The following is a 13,814-nucleotide window of genomic DNA, read 5'->3' as shown; positions in this document are numbered from 1 at the left end:
TTGGTGGCCATTTTGAATAAGGAAATTGATGCATGGGCACTATTCAGCATGTTTTCATAGGGCACATTAAAATAAAAATACCACAAAAATCACTGCAGTTATGATAAAATCATAAGACATAGCAATATTGGAAAAGCCTTGCCTCCTGTCTCAAAATAGTAATTTTTCAGAAATCTATACTGCAAAAGTAATCTTAGATTAACACTAAATTGTGCACAAATGTGGTCAAGATTTTTCAGGAGTGATTTTGCATACCTTAGTTTTTGTATATTCAACTGGATATATTGTAAACAGCTTTACTTGCAGGAATTATTGAGCACCTACACTTTCAAAGTCAGGTCATGTTAAGGTGTCTCAAATTGAGCACTAAAAATAAAGGCAATAGTTTCAATCTGCAGTTACCTTTGAAAGTTTTAGCTACAGTATTGTAACAAGCAAGCTCATCACCAATTAGGCCAGGTTTCTCTTGATTTTGTTATCACACACCCTTGTGTTAGGGACTGGAAGAAGTGGATTAACAAACTGTCAAGTAACCCAATAAATAGGACTGGGAAGTACTTAATTTGTTTGTTACACATAGCATAGAAGAAGGACACAAACTGAATAGTTATAAGTATAGGTAAGCAATTCTTTCTGTCTCTTTGGAGAAGGACACCAGAATAAGCATAAAACCCCCCAAAGCTAGTCAACCTGTAAAAGTCTTCATCCTTTCTTCTTACATAGTCTTGAATATCTTTGTCCTCTTTGATTGTAGCAATAGCCATTTCAGAAGGATACACTAACTCAAATACACCTTTTAGCCAAAATAATAGGTAGAACAAGTCAGTATTTATCTCTTTGTAGGCTTCCCCCCTTCCCTCTATATATGGTCACAAGACCAGTTTATTGGGTGGAGTAAGTCAATAGGTGTGGTTTTACTGAAGGGGTGCAGGTGGTGGAAGGCTTTATAAAATTTGAGCAGAAACAGTATACAGAATGTTTTGAGTAAATAAGCAGAAATGTAGAGGAAAACTGCTACAAGTGTGTTAGCTACTATTATAGTAAGGCTTGTATTTTAACTATTATTTTGTATTTAACACATTGTGATTGTTATAGTTATACAAACAAAGTTTTGGGGGGAAAAGTCTCCATAATATCCAGCACAATATCTAATGACTCTTCTTTCTATAGATCAAGTATCTTAAATCTATAGTACTCAGAAGATTGCTGCTCTTTTAGATTCAGACCAGATGCTCTAGTTCACTCCAGTTGATGCAAATGGGTTAGAAAATTACTGGATTTCATCAACCAAGCATTCCACCAAGTTGGGGCAGAGATGGTATATCCTCTGGCCCTGGTGTATGGAGTGTACTGGAGGTGGGAAGGGAGGTGATCAGATTGCTATTGTGCTCTGGCTATTCTCAGTTGGTGGGGAGATGGCTTCTTAGGGGCCATTACCAAAAATCCCAAACTGGCCCTTAATATCTGATATTTAAACAAACTTCTCTGCATTTAACTAGCTTTGTTTTCAAATAAAATAGTTTCCCTAAATTTGGCTTTTGTTTTACTCATGCCCTGTTTCCTAGAATTAGGTACTATGGGCAACAAAGATATTTAATGATCATTGTAGCAAGTGTTGACCAAAATTTTTTTTTAAATAAAAAATATAGCAAAAAGTTTGCTATTGTTTTTTGCTAGGATTGCCTTATAGCAGTCAAAGAGTGATATGGTTCAACTTTTTAGTATTCCTTCAGCTGCAAAAGCCAAGACGTTATTGAGGTCTCAGATGTATTCTTTTTATTTATATTTAAACTTAAGCACTGGAAATAGTAGTACTCTGACTTAGGCTATATCTGTGTAATTTAACGTTGTAGTCATGCAGTAAATAAAATACAATTGATAGTGTAATATACAGTAAATACTTTATTGGAAAGGAGTAATAATACTCATAAGGAGAGAACATAAAGGCAAAATAATAAACTCTCATCCATCTATGACAATGTGAGAGAAAGGTGATGGTTTCCTAGGGACTAATGTGGTTCAAGTAATATCAATACATTTGGTTTAACAAAATATTAAACTGAGTAATCACAGTTACATAGAAATTCTGTTCATTAACACAAAACATAGTAGACAGGGTAATCTTCCTATTAGTTCCTTTAAATATTTTTTTTTCTATAATCATCTTTTTGTGTAATGATGTTTTCCAGACGTTATTGTAAAAATCTCAGTCCCAAGAAAGTAGGTTGAATTTGCATGTATCGCCTGCAGTTATCACAATAATGTTAGAAGCGTAAATGGTTTCAAATAGTGTTCAGTAGTACTGGAACTCTGTTTTCCTCTGATTTGATGTTGTTACCAATCCACAGACAGATCAAGTTTGAGTTCAATAGTCCTGATTCACAGTTACCATGCACTTCATGAAGTCCTTTGCACAAATGTAAAGTGGTAGTAAAATGCTACTAACTGAGAATGGTAGCATTTTACACTCACTTTGCATTGTTCAAGTACTATATAAAGTGCAGGGCAATGGTGAATTGTGGCTGATGATTTCACATTACACAGGTTCACATCAGTTTACCAGAACTGGATGTAGGACTAGGCATCAGCTTAGATGAAATGACAGAGATTCAGGACAATCTTCCTCTTGTAAAACTGGCATATAATGGTATAAAAAAATTATAATGGGACCATTCTGAATAACTAAGGAACTACAGAATATAATTTACTAATTTTTCCAGTGAGTTACAGGAGTTTATAGAACTTTTGTTAGCTAGAAAGCATGCCCCAAGGATTCTCAAACTGATTAATCATATCTCCTGGACATATCCCTTTCCATTTGTGATCACACAACATTTGTTTACATGGAAATGTAATGTAGTTATTTTTATCCATTCTACTGGTGGCTCTAGTTTCCTCTTTCCCTATTATGTGTCATATTAGGTAGCAGCAGCTACCAGTGGAGGCAACTAGGATGTCTCCTCCTTTTTTTCCAGCTGCTTTTGCAAATATTCAGGCTCCCCTTCACAGTGACAAATCTGATGGACAGTAGTTTGTACTTTTAAAAAGCATGTGGTTTATAATCTCTCTTTAGCTGGCCTGAGTGCTATATAGTTCAAGAAAGTCCAGATGAGTTTGCAAGGCAGTAGACTGCTCAGTATGCAGTACTTTCCCTGGATTTATAGGAATATTGTATATTTAAATATGGATGCTACTGCAGAAGCTTGAACTATTATATAATCTGCAATTTCTTCTTTATTTAGGACCCATCATTTTGACCTCTATATTTAATTTTATTACCCAACTTTTTCTGAGCAAACACAGGAACATACACAGTATGTAAATGTGTTTAAATGTTAGTAGTCATAATTATATTCATTTTTATCCAATGTAGACTGCAAACATTCACTTCACTCAATTAATGTTAAAATGCCTAGCGCCAAAATGACTATAAGTGTCAGGATGAAAAATCTGAACAAGCTATACATTTATTCTGTTTTAAACGTTGTTTGGTTTAAATAAGTTTTTATCTATTCTGTTAAAAAGTCTCTCTCTGTGTGTATATAATGTATATACATGCACACAATAACCAAAGGAACACAACAAATAACTCCAAACACCTTCTCCCCCTGAAATTATGACTGCCCTATTTTGTCTGCTGTTTTAGACTTACATTGTATGACTTCTGTCTCCCAAAGAGGCACATCTGGTTGCTGTGACTCTCATGGGGCTCTAACAGTGAACAAAGAATATTAAATAGTCAGCAGCTAGCTCAACTAAAAGCACTTTTAAATGGCTTTTTTCCCTTGGAGATGCTGTATATTTTGTTTTCATTCAGGGTCAGGAGAGAGATTTTTTTCTACAAGCAGCATACTGTACAAAAGTGTTTATATTTTGTAAAGATTTTGTGTGCACATGCACATGCTCTGCAATCAGTCTTTACCATATGGGAAAATAATCTACACCTTGGATTACTGTGAGTTGGATACAATTTTGTAGACAATTCAAATCTCTTTAACGTGCTAAACACTAATCAAATCTGAACATATTTATGGTTTAGGTTTTGTGGTTTTAGCTCAATCTTATTCCCTTTTTTCCTTTCAGACTGTTTTGGTGGCATTTTTCTCTTTTTAAATTGTATCATTGAACAAACGGTTTTCTTGAATAAAAGAGAGCCCCTCTGACAAAAAATGAGGTGGAAATTGCTTACCAGGCATGTTTTTCCAAAGCCTATTCAGACTTACCAAATAATGAATAAGACCTCCAAAAATCAGGCAAAGGCAGCTTCCTGAGGTGCCAGTGTAATGTGTGAATGTGAGTTTGTGAACAAAGTTGCATTCCAGTGGCTGGATCACAGGATAGGCTGGCTCAAAGGATAAAGGGCCTAATATTACCAGTTAACCCATTTCCTAGGCTAGGATTTAAAGAGGTAATGTTAGAATGTGTTAGCAAACATATTTGAAAAATCTAATGTAATCAAGGCAGTGTATAAGTTTAAAAATGCAAAACTGGTTGAGTTACCCTAGGCTTTAACTTGATCAGCTTAGTGGGACAGTGTGCTTTGTGTATGCTTTTCAAATGTGTTAATGTTAGCTAACACATCACCTTTAAATCTTAGGGCAAGGCTACAGTACAAAATTAAGTCAACCTAACTTATGTCAATGTACAGCCACCACATTAATTACATTGCTTTTGCATGTCCACACTATGGTCCTGGTGTCGCTGGCATCTGAGCTCACCAGGAGTGCTTGCACCAATTTAACTGTCAGTGTGGGGCATTGTGGGATGGCTTCTGGAATGCAGCAACAGTCAATTCAAGCAATGTCGTGTCTACACTGACATTGTGTAAACCTAACTACATCGACCAGCGCTATGGCTCTCGCGGAGGTGGAGTTATTAAGTCAGTGTAGTGGTCGATTTACATTGGTGGGAGCTACGTTAGTGTAGACACTTACAGAGTTAGGTCGACATAAGCTGCCTTATGTCAACCAACTCTGTAGTATAGACCAGAAGAAGGACAAAGAGGTTGGGTGTGTCTCGTCAGGAGAAAATGGTGTGTTTTTTCAATTATATTAGCTCAATTGAGTTAGTTTACCACTATTGAAAACCCAGTTAAGATGCAGGCTAACGTGTTGAAGGTAATGCGAATGAATGCACTTAAATCCAGCCCTGCTAAAAATATATATATAAAGAAATCATCACAATATGGAAAGAGGCAAAGAATAAATATAAGATTTTTTGACACAGATCTAACTAATGTTGGTGTCCGCTCCACAGGAAAGAAAAGATCCTAAGATACCAAACAAAAGATCCATGAATGGGAAAGAGAAATTCACAGAAGTAATATTACCAAAGGAGAAAACAAACCCAGATGATGAGCTTTATGGCAATTCAGGTAAGATATTTTCTGCCTTAAATCAAAGTGTTAAGAGTAATATTTTATTTTATGAATTCCTCATGAATGATTAACAGCTTGGAAGACATTAATAAAAAATAATTGTATTATTAGGTAAATACTAAACATTACAGGCTATAGTGTATTACTGGGGCAATCTGCAAGTGAATTTCCTGATTGTCTACATATCTGTGCATGTGAAGAGGGTAGAGGAAATAAATCTTGTTCCTTCACTGACTGCAATGCAGATCTGGCTTGGGAGGGGTTTTCAGATCTGTACAGCTCAAACACATGGTCAGCATTCAACCAATAGTTAGCCTTCCATCTGGGAATGGATTAAAATGTGTGGGATTGATTCAAGATGCTTTTTTCCCTTGCTGCTAAACATGGAAAACTCTCACTTTTATTTTCTAATCTGAATTTACACACTCTCCTCACTCTGACTACATTATATAAAGCACAATTATGACTACTCTTCCAGCATAAACAACAGCTACCCTCAAAAATTGTTTCATGAAGGATTATCCCAGAGTTTTAAAAAAATATCTTATTCTGCACTTACTCTCCCAGTTATGTTTACTGTTCTCAGTGGCTAGGATCCTGCTTTCTGATTGTAGCATACCTTGTCTTTTTGTTTTCCATGTTCTGTTCACAAATTGTGCTTCATTTTAAAAAAATGTCTGAAATTTTAAAAGGTGATCTCAAATTGATTTTACATACAATATTTCCTTGTCTATTCTTGCTGAGGGAAACTTCTTGTTTTTTGAGACTTTCAGACTATTTATCTGAGGAACATGGATATAGTTTCTTTTTATATATAGCATAAAACATATGTAAATAGAGCTGTGTCTATCACAAGGTGCCAGAATGAATTTGTTGATTCCTCCAGGGGAGTGTCTCACATCCACATATTATACTAATGTTTGCAATGGGACTTTCATCTTAAAACATATCTTAGAAAAATACATGTATCTTGACATCTGTCTAGTGATCCCACTTTTGAGTAAGCAGCTGTATATCATTCATTTCTCCCTATAAACAGGAAGAACATTTTTATTTAGGAATAAATAGTCCTAAATACAAACACATTTCCCCCTTTTATGTGAAATGGTCTTAATTTAAGATTGTGTCAGGAGCATAGGTGACTTCCACATGTTTTCTTCTAAGTAGCCCTCTCCTTAATTTTTTTCTGGACTACACCTGCAGCTCCAAAGTGAAAGCTGTGCATCTAGCATAAAACCATAGAGAATGGTAGAGCCCCATTAACACATTGTAGCTATTTTAATCGCTTATTTGAGATGTATGCATAGAACTGACTGGGAGGATTTAACCTAAAACAAGATGTCTGTGTAGGTGTTAGTGAACAACAGCAGCAGCTAATTTCTAGAGCCAAATTTACCTTTAAATGCCTGAAATACGTGGACATATTTTCTGAGACAGCAAATCATATTAAAAGATAAAACCATTTGTGTGGCACTAATATGTTCAGATTTCACCACAGTAATGACGGTGTACACCTGTTTACCAAATACTGTAGGTCACATTGCAACAGGCACAGTTGGAAACTGCTGAATATACTAGAAATATTTATGGCAATATATAACCCGATGACATTTCCTGCCTTCAGGACACACATGATTTGAGTTCTCCTGGTTTCGTTGACCATATAATTAATCATTTTCCATATATTAATAAGAAGGATAGTAATGTAAGCAGTTTACACAAACAAAAATCTAAGATAAGGTCAACTGTATAATACATAAAAATGGAATAATATTTTGAGACAGTAATTAATTTTTAAACAAGTGATTTCACATAACTGAAACAGCATTCACATTGGAAATGTTGTCTTTTTTGTGATGAGAAAACTACTTCAAGTAAACAGTACTTAGCAGGCTTAGATAGAAGAAGCAGACAAATGTGGGTTTTTGTGAAATATCCATTTGATCTCCTCTGGATCCTGTTGAGAACTATCCAGAAGTTTTCATAATGTAAGGCTTTGCCCACACCAGAGCTTGTATCAATGTTTGCAAAAACACTGTTATGCTCAAACGCAGCTGAAATGTGGTTTGCAACCTGTGACCAGGGTCCCAGTGCGGGCCAGCTGTGGTCACTCAATTAGAGTGAACTGCAAAGAATGGGGCAGACAATCCCCAAAAAGCTGGTGGATATTCCAATATTTAGATTTACCAAGCCAGCATAAAACAGCTTCTTTTATACCTTACTGGTTACTCAGAAGTTCAAACAACACAGTTTCCTTAAAGGGGTCCAGACTAAGGCCTCCATCCAGGTATCCACATCAAATACAATGAAGATTTCTGAAAATCTTATTTCATCTTATAAAAGAAAAGGTTTTACCAATCCTAAAGGATCGGACACATTACCTCCCAGGTTATTGAATATTCCAGATCTTACCCAAATACATGCATACAGCCAATTCTTATTAACTAAACTAAAATTTATTACAAAACAAAAGAGAGAGAGAGTATGGTTAAAAGATCAATATACATACCGACATGAGTTCAGTTCTTAAGATTCAGATTCATAGCAGAGATGGTGAGCTTTGTAGTTGCAAAGAGTTCTTTCAGAAGTAGTTCATAGGTTATAGTCCAATGTCATTGCAGGGTGTTTCAGTTTAGGACTGGGATCTCAGTCCTTATGGCCTAAGCTTCCCCTGTATGAAGCCTTATGCAGATCTGAGATGAACAGGATCAGGATGCAAGGATCTTGTATACAATTTCATGTCCTTTTTGACAAGTTGGAGTTCTTCCGGGAACAAAAGGTAATTAGCATGACTTTGAAGGAGGTCCATCACCAGTACTTAGCTATACGAATTAACATAAGGCAATTTGCTTGTTCCTCCACCATTCACAGATGACTTGGTATACATTTCAAAGAGAGATGAATACAGAGGGATCCCGTATTTTCAATTCATTTAAATGCTAGGATGTTCTTTTGATTGAATTATCAGAATACAGCATAGACAGGGACTGTTGATTACATTGTCCACCCCCTACCCATATATACGTAAATACACAAAACCACAAACATTATCTTCCCACATGTTTTTAAGGGTTGTTTAATTTGCAGGATGTTTAACCCTTTCTGGCCATGTGTCACAGAACCACACTCAACGTGGTGTCCATCTAACCTACACTTATCAGATGTCAAGGGAACTGGTTACAATACTCTTGTCCCCAGTGTGATTGAAACACTTTGATGATTTTGTAGCGTTGATGGAATCTAACTCTTTTTTAACAATGTCCTCAAAACATAGAAAATTCCTGGATAAAGTCTTTAAAAGTCATTGGATCAGATCCTCAGCTGATGTAAGCTCTTGAGACCTTGATGGAGCTGTGTCAACTTACACCAACTGAGGCCATGTCTACACGGGCGGGTTTAGTTTATGCTGAGTTGACGCACAGTAGTTGGCGTGGAAAGCCCATCTGTTTCTCAGTACTTCAGAGTCTGAGCTCCAACCCGAACTGCAATGTTTATACTGCTGTTTTTAATGCTGTAGAGCAGGGGTAGGCAACCTATAGCAACCTGATTTTCAGTGGCACTCACACTGCCCGGGTCCTGGCCACCGGTCCAGGGGCTCTGCATTTTAGTTTAATTTTAAATGAAGCTTCTTAAACATTTTAAAAACCTTCTTTACTTTACATACAACAATAGTTTAGTTATATTATAGACTTATAGAAAGAGACCTTCTAAAAATGTTAAAATGTATTACCAGCACACGAAACCTTAAATTAGAGTGAATAAATGAAGGCTCGGCACACCGCTTCTGAAAGGTTGCCGACCCCTGCTGTAGAGTGAGCCTCAGATGCCTGAATATGTAGACCAATTTGGCATAGGGAGATCAACTGTTAGGGGCATTGTCATACAGGTGTGTGATGCTGTGCATTAAGGTAGTGCACCAAGTTATAAAGCTTGTAATGCTCAGGAGATTATTGATGGTTTTGCACACATAGAGTTCCCAAACTGAATTGGGGCAATTGATGGAACCCAGGTGCCTATTGTTTGCCCCTCTCACCAGGGCTCAGAGTTTATAAATAGAAAGGGGTATTTCTTCCTGGTGCTCCAACGCCTGATTAAGCACCGTCGAAGGTGCATAAACATAAATGGTGCATAAACATTAATGGTGGTCTGCAAAGGTCCATCATGCTAGGATCTTTTGGAACTCGGCCGTTTGCCTTTATGAATAAAGGAAGCTGCCTCCAGGTGACTGTGGCCATTAATGATGCGGAGGTTGCTCCAGTTGTGCTGGGAGGGTTCTCCCTGGCTAAAGATTATCCTCTGCTTCCCTGGCGAATGAAGCCATTCTCAGGCCACTTGGACAGAAGAAAGGAACTGCTTAACTATTGCCCTGATGTAATATTCCAAGCTGACCAGTGGGAAGCACAAGTTCAGACAGTCCTGACCATGACTGTAGTGGTGGGAGAAAGAGGAGAGAGCTATTACTGTTAGCCAATTGTGGAACATTGTTACACTTGGCAATATCACTATCTACTCATGTGCTACCAGCTCTCTTTTTACCCTTTTGTTTGGTTCAGTGACCCTTTGTCAACAATTTCTACTTTAACCTAGGGATTGCATCATGGTTTTAACAAATATATATGTGCTTACATTTGTGTTTTTTTTTTTTATCCCTTTCTGCACTGGAGCATTAATGTTTGCTAGTTACAAACACTCAGTTATCAATAACTGGAATAGTGCTTGATGTGAATTTTCAAATACTGCTGTGGCAAGAGATGGTAGACATTTTTTGATTTAAAAAGTGTTGTAAAAAGTCTTTTTTAAAACAGAAATTTGTGTGACGTTTTAATTTTTTGAAATTTAAATTTTCTTATGAACTCCAAAACCAAAAGAAGTTGGTTCTCATATTTTTGCATTTCAATTTTTCCTTTTTACCCATTCCCTTCCACTCTTTTTTTCAGTGTCAAAAGGGGAAAGTAGTAAAAAGGGAAAGACAGGAGAGAAAAAACTCCAAACTGACAATTTTCCAATCAAAACATTTTGAATACATTTATGAACCTCTGGATGTTGAATTTTTTGCAAACACTCTTTATAAGTTTTGACCACCTATATCTGCGGCTGTTGGGTGTGGTAGTGTGAACAGAGCCTAAGGGCTTGTCTTCACTACCGTGCTACATGGGTGCAGCTGCGCTGATGCAGTGCATCTGGTGAAGACGTGCTGTGTCAGCGGGAGAGGCGAAAGCTATGTCGGTGACAGACATCGCTTTAAATCAATGTAACTTACGTCGCTTGGGGGGTGGTTTTTTCACACCACTGAGTGACATAAGTTACATCATCTTAACTTAAGCGGTAGTGTAGACAAGCCCTTAGTGTTAATATAAAGTTCGGTAAACAAAGTATAGTACAAGGAATGATCTACTACTATTATCGAACATATTTATACAGTAGTTGGCAAAGCCAGGCAGGTAAGACATACCCCTCAGTGCTCAGCTGCAACAAATCTGCTAGGTGTAGCTGAGGTGGGAGCACTTGTTTGTGCCTTCCCAGTACTGAGGCTGGCTTGGGGCCAGTTCAGGTCCAGCATAGGCCCAGGGCTGCGCTAAAATGTGTTTGGCTATCTCTGCCCCCAGGAGGCTATTCATTAGCTGAGGGTTGCTGGAGGGTAGTGTGAGCACTCCAGCCATGCCTCCTTCTCACAGGAAGGCCTCTAGCACGCCTGCTGTGCTGGGGGCCATCTGGAGGGTAACATAAGACATGGCTATGCTGGAGTAGTACAAAGACACTAAAGTGGGATTCAGGACGGAGGACACAGTATATAGATTCCATTACTTGGTAACTAAACTCCCATCTACACTAAAACATTGTTAAAACACAGTTTTGTTGTATGGTACTGAGGGGACTGGACCATGTTTTAAGCCAAATAATGTCTACACTGTCTAGAAAAGCCAAATTCACTCCCTTCTTGGGGTTCTGCTTTGTTGGTATTTAAATAATTGAACATAAACCTCAAGCCTAAGTTTTCTCCCCAAATCTAGCTATTCCTGCAGGACTTCCCTGTCCCTGTTCCTACATCCCTCTGACCAGAACGTAGTGCTTGCACCCTGGGTTAGCTTAGGAGCCCTGAATACCTGTGTAGGATTGTAGATCCTGCTACCTTGTTACAATTTCTAAATTGTGCTACAACCCTTCAAAGTCACAGACTGTAGCATGGTTTGGGAACATGGATACATCATAGTTCATCCCCATCTATGCTGCAAGACAGGGATGTGTTTTTAACTGGGGCTGGAGGTGGGGGAACTGGTTTGTAAATGGGTATTCTCCAGAATAAACATGGTGTGAGAAACAAGGTGGGTTAGGTAATATCTTTTATTGGACCAACTTCGGTTGGTGAAAGGGACAAGCTTTCAAGCCACAAAGAGCTCTTCTTCAGGTCTGGGAAGATACTCCAAGTGTCACAGCTAAACGTTTTGTGAACACAGATTTTATATGTTTCCTATCACTTGGGAGAATATATCTGTGTGCTTTTTATAGTACTGAGTGGGGGGGGAAATCATTTTTTTGCCTAAGAGTGTCACATACAGCTACAGACTGATGACCAAGTTTACCATAAATGAAAAACAGTATTGCCTAGTTTATTTTTGTAAGGTGTTTTTTTCCCCTTGTGTAATGTGTGAGCTACTGAGAGGTAGAGCTGAAAGTTAAAGCCAAAGTGCAATTTGTTATGACACGTGGTCTCAATCAGAATATTGCCCTGCCAGTTATTGTTCAACAGGGAGACTTTGGTCTGAAAAGAATGTCAATGTGAGTGATTGGAAGAAGAAAAATCAGCTATTAATGAGTAAGGATGCCCTTATTTCTGATTCTCAAGTTCTCCTACTTTTGCTATTGAGCTGAGCACTACAGATTAGTAGGAGAAAATATTTTTGTTTTTGTTGATATAGTAAAAAAGTGGTTGGAGAATTGTGTGGTGGCAGATATAGAAAGAAAAAAAAAACTTTTCCGTACAAGTGGTGGGTGGATACTGACTGTGGAGGCCATGTCTACTCTATCATTTTTGTCGGCAAAACTTACGTTGCTCGGGGATGTGAAAATAGCACCCCCCCCGAGCGACATAACTTATGCTGGCAGAAGTGACAGTGTGCACAGCACTATATCGACAAGAGAGCTTCTCCCACCGACATAGCTACTGCCACTTGTTGGGGATGACTTAATTATGTTGACAGGAGAGTTCTCTCCCGTCGGCGTAGAGTGACTACATGAGAGATCTTAAAGTGGTGCAGCTGGATTGGTACAGCTGTAGGGTGACTAGACGTCCTGATTTTATTGGGACTGTCCCGATATTTACTTGTTTGTCCTGCGTCCTGACCAATGTTCGGTCGGGACGCGAATTGTCCCGATATTTTGCCCTCTGGCGCACAGGCGGAGGGGGCTCGTGCCGCCCCAACTCTGCCCCCTCCGTCCCCCATTGGGTCCCTCCCCAAATCCCCACCCTGGCCCCGGCCCCAGCCCTGCCCCCTCACTGCCCCATTGGATCCCTCCCCAAATCCCTGCCCTGGCCCCGCCTCTTCCCCAAGCACGCCGCATTCCTCCCCCTCCCCTCTTCCTCCCAGGCTTGTGCTAATCAGCTGTATGGCGGTGCAAGCGCTGGAGGTAGGGGGGAGAAGCAGGACGCGGCAGCCCGCTCAGGGGAGGTGGAGGTGGAGCGGAGGTGAGCTGGTGCGGGGGGGCGGGGCATGGCGCTGTCGGTGGGTTCTCAGCCCCCCACCAATTTTTCCTATGCTCCGGCAGCTCTTTTTTTTTTGTTCCGCCGGCATCCCCCCCACATCCCAATATTTAATGTCTCTCATCTGCTCACCCTATACAGCTGTGCCGTTGTAAGCTCTCTAGTGTGGACATAGCCTTAGACTCCCTTGGGCTGTCTTTGATCATACTTATACATGGAGGAAACTGGGAATAACTCCACCTAAGTCAATTGAGTGTAAAACTGGGCTACATGACATAGAATCTCAGTCATTTCTGCGTTTTGTCAAGTTGTGTTTACATAATAGTCTAAAATTTTCCTGCTGCATTTAACCCTGTTCTACTATATGTTGGCCCAAGTCACAAAATTCAGATTCAGATCAAATTCAGAATTTTCCTGAAGTTTGGAGTTATTTGGATTCAAGGTTTGCATTCTGGTTCTTCACTAATTACTGTCCATTGCTTTGTTTGTATTGATAAGTGAAACCAATATAGTCCTTTTATATAACATCCTTTTTATAATTTTCCCATATTTGTAAATGGTTATCATGTCTCCTATCACTCTTCATCTCTTTTTTTACCCAGTTCTCAAAACTTTTCTTCATACATTTTATTTTCATACCTTTTTAATTTTAATTTTTCATCTCTGAACCCTCTCCATCTTTTTTTAAATGTGATGATTTGCACTGCACTGCATAAAACAAACTTACTTACATGTTAA

This window comes from Terrapene carolina, unplaced genomic scaffold, assembly GCF_002925995.2.
Source record: "Terrapene carolina triunguis isolate 2854851 unplaced genomic scaffold, T_m_triunguis-2.0 Scaffold62, whole genome shotgun sequence".
In the NCBI taxonomy this organism is placed as follows: domain Eukaryota; kingdom Metazoa; phylum Chordata; order Testudines; family Emydidae; genus Terrapene; species Terrapene triunguis.
Note: the sequence above shows the minus strand (reverse complement) of the source record.